The sequence below is a fragment of the Oncorhynchus gorbuscha genome, linkage group LG14, assembly GCF_021184085.1.
Source record: "Oncorhynchus gorbuscha isolate QuinsamMale2020 ecotype Even-year linkage group LG14, OgorEven_v1.0, whole genome shotgun sequence".
NCBI lineage: Eukaryota > Metazoa > Chordata > Actinopteri > Salmoniformes > Salmonidae > Oncorhynchus > Oncorhynchus gorbuscha.
This window is the reverse complement of record NC_060186.1, coordinates 52,688,019-52,696,459: the sequence shown is the minus strand read 5'-3', so window position 1 is coordinate 52,696,459 and position 8,441 is coordinate 52,688,019. Positions and strand designations below refer to the sequence as shown.

At 41.2% G+C, this 8,441-nt stretch overlaps 1 protein-coding gene and 1 long non-coding RNA gene across 4 annotated transcripts in view; one reads left to right on the top strand and one right to left on the bottom strand.

Moving 5' to 3' along the window:
• Positions 1 to 2,311: 2,311 nt before the first annotated feature.
• Positions 2,312 to 7,921, bottom strand: LOC123995090. Its single transcript, XR_006831781.1, has 3 exons — positions 7,800 to 7,921; positions 4,431 to 4,549; positions 2,312 to 3,485 (listed from the first exon to the last, which is right to left on the bottom strand). It is a non-coding gene; the product is annotated as an uncharacterized LOC123995090 (long non-coding RNA).
• LOC123995089 (exostosin-1-like) overlaps positions 6,213 to 8,441 on the top strand; it is a 244,993-nt gene continuing 242,764 nt past the window's right edge. Inside the window, exon 1 of one of the 3 annotated variants that reach the window (XM_046298395.1) lies at positions 6,213 to 7,485. The gene's annotated coding sequence lies outside the window, so the exon portion shown is untranslated. Of the gene's footprint in view, positions 7,486 to 8,113; positions 8,243 to 8,279; positions 8,419 to 8,441 lie in introns of those variants that run through there. The other 2 variants (XM_046298397.1, XM_046298396.1) reach the window with 2 other exon arrangements.

Below are 8,441 nucleotides of genomic sequence, written 5' to 3'. Positions count from 1 at the left end.
TCCTGAGAAGAGGTATGCATTTTTAGCCCCAGAATAGTTTATCATTGGAAAATAATAAAGGATGTATTGTTTATGCTTGTGGTTTTATTCAGTGCAAATAATATAAATCAGTCATATAACCCAACTCCCTCTAATCCAATTTTGCAAGGTTTTCAGTGACAAATGCAACACATGACATTTTCTGTCACTTTCACCTTACTTTCAGCATAATATAGTTTACTTGCTTTGCTTGTTCTTCCATTCTTGATGGCATCCATGTGGTTACGACAAAGATGTGTTGTTTTTGGTGCTATCAAACATCAGTCTTTAAAGTGCTAAATTAGCCGGCAGGGTGTACTAATGGATTCCATCTTTTAGACACCATCTGGGGTTTGAACTATGAAGGTCAATTAAAGTAGAGCGCTACAGAAATGACAGTGTGGCCTTACAACCAGCTTATCATTTCTGCATGTACTGTATGTCTTCAAACCACTCTGTTCAGGTAATCTGCACTCCAGCCACAGTTAGGACAGACTATTGCTGTGTGTCCTCACTTCAGCAAGTGGTATGTCGGAGTATGAATTCATCCTTTGCCTGATAGGATGTTCTGCTACCTGTTCCACCCTACTGTTTGTTGTAAAACTCTCTGGATCAAGTGGGTATAGCTGTTTAGTCTAGATGTTGTTGAGCTTAATTATGGGGAATATCACAACTTTGAGTACAAGCAGATGGCCGTCAAACAAAACAGCACATTATTTCACTGATGTTTAAGCTCAAAAACCATTAATCAAGTATCCAAACCAAATAAACTACGGAAGTGGCCACAGATGGCTGTTGGATATTTTCTCATTTTATGATGTGTGGCACTGGCTGGATGTGTCATTGAAAAAAATAAACATAACTGAGAAAATGTTCAACCTAAATTCAACAGGTTGGAACATCTGATAGACATATGCGCTACTAAAACATTATTCGATTTTTGATTCAGTTAACGTCTTTGGATGTTACATCATTATTTCAAATAGAATTATTGCAAGTCAAATCCTTTTCTGAGAGTGAAAACTATTTCTATCAGTATATCAAGAATCCCAAAACTATGTGGATATTTTTGACAATTCACCAAATAACATGACAGGTGTATGAGTTGATCCCTTTCAGAGGACAATATCACACCTCTTAATGCAGAGGAAAATAGGGGCAGTAGCAATACTACTTTTGCCCAGTCAGATACTTGTCACAGTCAGTGTAAATGACATGCCAGATACATTTCAAATGGGATACCTTACATCCTAAGGCACCATTATCAAATGAAAAAGTCCAATCATGTTGGTGTCATGAACTCATCTGGTCGAATGTGATTTTTAACAAAAAGTAGTGTTACGTGGAGTGGAACAAGGAAACCCAAGAGCAGACTCCGACGAGGAGACTGGGATGAAGTAACCAAGGTGGTTATTGAAACACGAGGAAGATGGAGTGCAGGCCAGGGGAAGCTCGGGTGGGTTGCAGGAAACCAGGTGCTGAGGCTGGAGCGAGAGGGGTTGGGACAGGGTAAGCAGGTCCGGAGGGGAATCCAAGGGAGCAGTAGAGTGGGGAATCCAGGACAGAGTAGTAGGATGAGGAGACGTGGGACTGGAGTCAGAGCGGGCAGAACTGTAGCGGAGAGGAAAACTGTGTCAGGCAAGGACAACAGTCACAACAGGATAACAGGATCTAGATAGTAACAAACAGCTAGAACTGTGGACTAAGCAGAGATTACGATCTGGCAGTGTGGAAGTGGCAGGACTGAGTATTTGTAGAGGTCTTGATTATGGAACAGGTTGCAGCTGGTGGGGATCTGCTCGGACTCCAGCACACCTGTCTCCGCCCACACAATCACACACACAGAGAGAGGGAGAGGGAGAGAGCACTGGGGGAGTGGGGGAGTGGCGGCAGGTCAAGGAGACACAAGATGAGCAGTAGAGGGCGTGGCAGGAGCAGATGTAACAAGTAGCCAGCAAGAGATGAAATGAACATAGTGCATTAGTGAGTCAACCAGTGTTGTTTTGATGAAGTCAATCTTTGTGTGGAGTTTGAAGTGGTTCATCCTCACCTGACTCCAGGAGGCCTTGATGAATCAAAGACATGTTTTCTTGGAACATCTCATCAACATTCTGCCTGCTCTCTCAAATCGTATGTGTACTCTGATAACTTTGTGTTTCAGAAATTCTTTATACAGCTAATGGGAAAGGAGTTGGGAAGGTGGATCAATATTTCATGAGGGATATTTATTTTGTCAAGACTGTGGCAGACACACAGGACCCAAATCGCTACATTGTTTTGAATAATCTGTTAACCCAGGAGACTGCCAGAGGAATCTCAACAGAACAACCGCATTGATAGAAGGCCACTCAATCCATATGTAATTCAGTTTAGAACATCAGTACTTTGTCTTGCTTTACAGTTTCCAAAACAGTCCAGTCTTTTGCCCCTCCATTAAATATGGGTATTGTACTGTAATACTGTGCGAGACAAGACAACATCATTCTCAATTTGTCCATTATTGTTTGCTTGACATTTCTTTCAAGACTGTAAAAAACCAAGACTCTAGCAGTGGGTTTGTGAGATCATGCTGCACTATATTTTTTTCTAGACCTCAATACCATGTGCCATGCATACACATTCCATATCCATTCAAATATATATTCTAAGTTTAGGCCTATTTAGAACTTGTGTGTAAATCCCTTTCAATATTCTTACAAGACTCAGTCCTGCTTATCTTGAAGGTAAACACAATTTCACCGGATTGTATCAGCGCAACAAGGTCAGGTTTTAGGCCAGCAGGACAGTTTGCAGGGAAGATTGTTCTCACTGTCCCACGGAGTATATAGTTAGGAATCCAGAATCAACCACAGGTAGACCAAAGGCTAGAGCAGTGGCCCAGTGTCCCTGCACCTATGGGAATATCACTGACAATCTGCCTCGCTTACAGCCTCCCACGACCTGATTAAACAGGACCTTCCCAGCATTACCGTTCATGGGAGACACGTTCAAAAGCCCTATTCGTATAGAGTGAAGGAGGGTTGAACGTGGGCACTTTGTCACAGGTGAGAGGAAGCTTCACAAGGCTCGCTCACCCGGCAGCAGTACTGAATGCGCCCTGTGCTTGGTGATATAAAATAAAAACTCCCAAAGTGGATCCAAATCCTGACTTGCAGATACATTCTCATTAGGTATGTTTTAATGGTCACCCCCTAGGACATCCTTATCAGTATGGCTGGAAGACACAGGCACAGTGGGGTAGAATAATGATTTTCTTATGAACCGCGCTCCGGGTGATGTCCATCACATACAGTACCTCTGAACCTAGAGGGTGTCAATGCTTGTTCTCAGGCCAGTATTAAAACCTGAAACCTTCAACTGTCACCAGGGGTTGCTGGGAAGCACCAGGAGGAAGCTGGCACAGGCTTCATCACATTATTTCCTCACCAGATGATAGAGGACTATATTTGCCAGAAAGGATACAGTGGCTGTGGAAACAGATGCATATATTGTAGAATGAGACAGTTGCATAAGAATTACACAATAATAACTCAAGGGTTTTCAGTCAGGTAAGTAGTGCGTTCCTGCAGTAAAATCTCAAAAATGAAAGAAATTGTTTACAGAGCATTCTAAAGCAGAAAGAATGAGTAGCACTGAGCTGAACTTATAACATGTTGGTGAAAAGGACACTGCTCTACAGATTGACACACAGAGCTTGTCTAAACATGCAGAACCAACATGGACACCAATATGACAATGATGTATGGTCTGTATAATAAACCACCCTCCATAAAAATGCACGGAATATTTTTCAATCAGCTCCTAAACAGCACCTGATGGCTGGCAGGCTTTCACACCGCCTTATACTTCACAGACTACTGTATATGGCGTTGGGACAGAATTGAATTTGTCACTCCAATACCCTGTTGCTGTGTTTTCATTCTTGATGTATACAGTATTTATTCCTCCGAATTAGAAGACTTATGGAGACATTATGTCTGACGTGAATAATTAACTGCTCTTAACCCAGAAAATTCAGTCTTGTTGGATATTATTATTTTCATTCACAGTTGTGATCTAGAGCAATGGAATCAACTCACTTGGACAAACAGTAAGTACTGTAATTGTGCACAAATATTGTGGGTATTTGTTATTTGATAGCACCTGATTTGTCTTGAAACCCACTTGTGGTTCCGCTGATCTGTAGCTGTTACTGATAGAGCCGAGATGCTCCACTGAGCTCTCTGTTGCCCTGAGGATGGTGAGCTCCCATGTGGCTGATCTTTACTGTACCTGGGCCACTGCTCTGCCATCAGGGCGTATAACATGCACCGCAGATGGCCAGCATATACTGTATAACCCTAGGAGCCAACCTCTGTACTATAGTTTACCTGACACAATATATATCTTCAGGTCAGCTGATGGTCACTTACCACCAGTTCCTGAGAGCTCTGAGGCACGGCTGATGCTATCATCCCATTGGAGGGAGATGGGGTAGTTAAGGGTCAGCTAGCAGCCACAGCTGAGACCTTTGACCAATGAGGAAATCCTGCTGGCAACACATAATGGACAAGTTGAGGAAACAGTGTGAGCAAAAACAGCCTTCCAATGCAACACTACAGGGGAACATTCACAACAGTGGTTGTTGTTTAGACCCAAAGGCAGTAGTGAGTATTCCTCTCAGTAGAGCAGAACTGAGATGATTCAGCTACTAAGTGTTGACAAAATGCTCCCTCATAGCATCATAGAAGTGGTGCATGGCCTGCCCCTGTGCCTGTGGTCATGGCTTGATAAGCCCAATGAACCCATACGGAAGGCAGAATGCAAAAGTAAAATGTGATTTTCACTTGAGCACACAGAATATTTTAAATGTATCATTCAGGCACTAAATAGAACTTTCAAGTTACACCCTGACTTGCAAATGATTTTTGCATGAGATGTGATTATTTTATGTTCAAGTCTGCTTGTACAGGTTTGATTCTGCCATACATTACCTTTGAAAATAAATAAAAAACAGACCATGTTTAAATTTACCACCTGTTGATCTAGCATACCAACAGTTATACTCACTGGGACAGTGATCCAAAGCTTTTTGAATTATGCACAGATTTGTTTTGCTACATCTCAGGCCACAAGATGGCATCATTTATTGCATTTGAGCTGATACGTGAACCGTACTCTTAGCACCTCTATCATTAATTGACAGAGTTTAAATTAACTGTTAGAATTATATTTCAGAATTATAATTCAGACTGACAATTTTGAATAGTTTCTTCAAAAGTACAATGAATCACGATCAATCAATTAATCTAACAATCTTTATTTGAATCAACATTTGCAACTTCCTGTATAAACAAGTTGTGTATCTAATGAAGCCATCTGTGACAAGGTGAACTGTTAAAGTACACTTACCAATAAATCAAAAACCAATATTGAAATCCAATGAAAATTATAGAACAATATCCAGCAAGCATAACATGGCATCAAGCAAAGGTCAGCATCTCTTTAGTCATCCTTTAAGTGTCACTAATATGCTAAATAAAAACGTTAAACTTTCACTATGTTATAAATGTGGCATTCACAGATCTCCTTATGGTTTATTTAATAGACTTGCAATGAATCCTGCTGAATGTTTCCTGGCTTAAAAGATTGGGAAATGCTTTATAACCTCCTTGAAAGCTTGGAGCACAGACTGCAAGCTGTCAAGCTTGTGACACATTTACAAGTACATCTAGCAAGGAGTGTTGCTGAAGTCATAGCGCACTACAACGATGACATACTGGACCACATTACAGAGTTATTACATTATTATCACACTTATTTATATGGATTATCATCATTATGAATCAGCCATTGAATCACCTACTCAACATCTAGTTCCCAATCTGTGCATTCCGGATTCACTCAAATAGGCTATAGATACAGGAAGCCATCATATAACATTTCGTTAAGGTTGAGATAGAAAAACGCATGTGCAGGTGTGCCATCTGCAATATTTCGAGCACACCCCCAAATAGTTCATATGGGCGACTGATACAAAAAAGGGCTCTGGGCACGTCATGAGTAGACTACCATACACCACCAACTTCTGATAGCATGCTTTCTTATCGAATAGCTATAGTTGCTGCCAACGCCTCTTGAAATGATCGACGCTTCCACCATCCATTTCCATTGCTCACCGCGCATCCTCTACCAATAACCGCGGTCGGAGGCGCAGCCTCTCGTTGTGGGAGGTTCATCGCATGGTCCTCAGCTCTGAATGAGAGTGGAGGGGGATGCAGAAGGATTCGTAAACTCCACAGGACCCGTGGAATATGTAGAATGAGCCCCTATCTGCGAACTGTGGTTGTATTCGTAGTGGTTCACAGCCCGGTGAATGAAAGACGGAGAGATTGCAGCTTGATGCACTACATTACTTTGGAGTAGATTTGACGCGTGATCGTTGCAAGATTCTGTGCTGGACTGCCGACTGTTGAGGCGCGTGTCGTTCAGGTGACACACACACACACCGTTAACTTTACGGACTGTGTATCATTTATCTACTATGTAATCGGGAGCAAGTGGATGTAGTATACATGGGATCCCTAAAATGACGATCATGTGGATTTATTGAACTGTCACTCAATTATTTTTGCGTGCATTTATAGAGATTGAGAAAATAACCCCTGAAATAAATTTCAGTAGAAATTCGTGCACGGTGTGCATGTGCGCTTTGTGGATCTGACTCAGTTGGATAGACATAATCATGGACTGTCATCAGACGAAGAATGTGCCAATGCATTGTATGATCCACAATCGTAGCGATTGGAATTGACACAGCCAGTCTACGCGGGCCGGAGAAGTATGGAGAGACAGGTCTAGATTCACTGGTTCGGATTCACGCGTTAAGAGCGCACTTTGGAAACTAGTGTTTTGCTCGGAAACTTTTATACCGAAGTCCGACGCACACAAAGATGACAGCAAACCGTTGTAAACATCACTATAAAATTGCATGAATACAGAAAATATAGGTTTCTAAGTAAATCAAATGGGGGGGGGGGGTTGCTTATGGAAATATAATCGATCAATTGCTTATGATAAAAACAATACATTTTAGCGGTAAATGGAATGAGCATGGAATGAGTCTCCCGTATGGGAAGGTGACCTTTATCGTAAGTGGTGACATGTTTGTCAAGAACTGCGACTCAGAGGCCCCTGAGAATGAAATAACAATATTTAGCAAGATTTCTCTGGGATATGATGTAAAAGTACCACATTCTACTTTCTAGGTAAGGAAAAAAGTGACCATGCATCGGATGGCTTCCAATGGCTCTCCAGCTTCTTTGGCTTTTGTCCACACGAATAATGATTTTTGTTAGTTAAGTGGCCCCAAAGCTATTCGGATCATTTAGGATGCTGTGTTTACATCGTGTTCATCCGGGTGAGAGGGCATCAATCAACGCTGGAAGCTTCGAAAATCAACAGTATCGCAGGTGTTTGTTACAAAAGGTAGGGCACATGTTTTCCCTGATACATTACTTAATTCACCAAACTTTTGGTTTTGCTTCGAAGTTGAATGAAATTGATGATGAGTGACCTGAAATAATTCATTATTAGACTTTTGTCGAATTGCTTTGGTGTTAGCCTCGTCCCCGCAGGCTAATTGCGCATGAGTGGAAGTGTCTGGACAATATTGCTTTGGTGTAGCACTAGCTACAGATTGTTACATCAGATAATGTGTTATAAGGAAACATTTTTGGTATCCATAACTGGGTGTTACAGGTTTGCCTATACAAAACATTCCCAGAGATTGTTCAACTAACCTGTTATTGGCGATACTATATTCGTTCTTGAGTCGGGCAAACATGTATCTTCTAAATGTCCTGTGCGTTTTGAATTTAGAAAATGCTCCATTTATTTGATTTTTTAAAAATTACATTTTTTTTTTGCTCCATGAAGTAATCCGACAATGTGTACACCTCCATCTTGTCTATTTCAAATATCATTGATTGACACAGGTGGGTCCACCCCAAAGGGCTGCATGTCTCGATGATGGTCACCTGTCTCAGTCAATGAGAGAAGATTTGAAATAGACAAGATGGTCGCGTACACATTGTTGGGACTACTTCATGAGGCAAAACATTTTATTTATTTGAACAGCATTTTCTAAATTCAAATGCACCATCTGCAATTGGACACTGACATTTTTGGCTGAATCGAGAACAAATATATTATCTCAAATACCAGGGTAGTTGAAAAATATGTGGTGAGATTTTGCATAGGGAAACCTTTAATGGCCAATAATGGTTACCAAAAATGTTTGTTACACCAGATAATGTGATATGACCAATCTGTAGCTAGTGTGGAGCCATTGATTCTAATCATCAGACAATATGAATATTGATTTGTCTCAAATGTGCTGTAAAACACGAAGCAAACACTGTCAGTGATACCAAATGCAACTC